Below are 1,974 nucleotides of genomic sequence, written 5' to 3' on the forward strand. Positions count from 1 at the left end.
GCTGCTGTAGCTCCAGTCATCATATGCATGCAGAGAGCAGGAGGAGGGGAAGTAGGGTAAAAAAAAGAACAACTGCCATCGTCTGCCTCTTTCTTAAGGAGTTTCCCAGAAGCCAACAAGTTCTGCTTATCTCTCCTTGGCTACCCCTAGCTGTGGGGAGGAGGGAGAAGTACACGCAGCCGGGTGTACGACTTCTCAGAACAGCCACTGTGACGAGGGGAGAATGGTTACCGAGTGAGCCACTAGCATCTCTGACACTATTTTTCCCCTCGATTTCTTTATTTTGAAAAAATTTCAAACCTAGAGAAAAGTTGCCAGAATAGTACGATGAACAAAACGTTCAGAAAAGTTACAGTATTAGTACAATGAATACCCAAATATCCTTCACCTAGATTTACCAATTGCTAACATTTGCTACATTTTTCTTTATCTCTCTCTGTACGTGCTGTCCGCAGAAGGGGCCGTGGATACTGGGAGGCCACTTTTTAGCACAATGGATCCTTTTTCCAGGCCACACTGCCTCCCCGCTCCATCCCCCCTTCCCCCCTTTATGAAATGGCAAAGCTTGGGCTCCTGGATCTCTTTCTGGCCAGGCCTTAAACCTGTGTGTTCCTGGGGACCTCTCACTGTTTCTTTTCTCTCTCTCCTAGGAAGGGTGACAGCATGTGGGAAAGGGTTTTGGAGTAAATCCCAGTTGGAGCAGCTGGAGCAGAGAGTTCTCTTAAGAGGATCCCAGGGATTCCAGCCCTGCCTGAATTCTGAAAAAATCCAGATGAGCCTTTATAACTCTGTGTGTGGTGCCTGGCAGTATGATTAAACATTAATAAACATTCCTGCTGCCCAGAGGCCTCAGGGTGGGGAGGAAGATAAGCAGGCAGATTCCCTGCAGGGCAGGCAGGGAGGAGGATTGGAGGCTGAGAACAGGGAGAGGAATGGGTGATATTTATTAAACACCTACTGTGTGCCAGGCACTCCATCCATTATATCACAGAGTCCTCAAAACAATCCTTCAAGGTTGTGTAGAATTAACATTGTGAAAATGTCCATACTACCCAAAGTGATCTACAGATTCAGTGCAATCCCTTTCAAAACACCAATGATAGATCCAGTGCAATCCCTTTCAAAACACCAATGACATACTTAACAGAAATAGAAAAGACAATCCTANAGATAATAAAAAAAATTATGAAGTTCTGAGATGAGTATTTATTATCTTTGTTTTTTTTTAACATAATTCATTTAATTGCAAGCTTATATAATTTAATTTTTAAGAATGGCTTTAACAAGTGGCTCAGAAAATTCCCAAAACAATTGTTCTCGGGAGCTGGGCTGAGCCAGATCAGTACACCACTGGATTTGGAGTCATTTGCAGAGAGGTGGTGGCTGGAGCCATAGGGATAGATGCAATTGCCCAGGGATACATGGAGAATAAAAAGAAGAGAGGGCCCAGGACAGAATCCTGAGGTACTGCAACCTTCAGGGGTAGCCCAAGGCATAGGAACTTGGAAAAGACTGAGAAGACACAGCCAGTGAGATAGGAGGAGAAGCTGGAGAGAGTGAGAGCATGGAGACCTAGGGGAGAAAGGTCAGCTGGATAAATGCTATAGAGAGGCCAAAGGAGACAAGCAGGGGAGAGTCGTTGGATTGGCAGCAAGTGGGCTGTTGGGGATCTTGGCAGCAGCACAGGGGATTATGGAACCTAAAGACAGAAGGGGCATCAGGGGAAAGCCTTCAGGAGAAAGTGCCATTCGAGCTGAGTTTGAAAGATGAAAAGGACCTTACAAGCGGTGTGAGCATTCCCAACAGGGGATCTGGCAGGTGAGAAAGTCCAGAGTGTTGAGGGAACAGAAAATAGGTTAAATTCTGAATGAGGTGGGAAGTTCATTTGACTGCTAGTACAGAAGCTTAGGCAAGGCAGGCATTTATTCTTTCTCTTAAGGAAGTCCAGTGGTAGGCGGTCCACAGTTGGTATGT

This window comes from Galeopterus variegatus, unplaced genomic scaffold (genome assembly GCF_000696425.1).
Source record: "Galeopterus variegatus unplaced genomic scaffold, G_variegatus-3.0.2 Scaffold3407, whole genome shotgun sequence".
Taxonomy (NCBI): domain Eukaryota; kingdom Metazoa; phylum Chordata; class Mammalia; order Dermoptera; family Cynocephalidae; genus Galeopterus; species Galeopterus variegatus.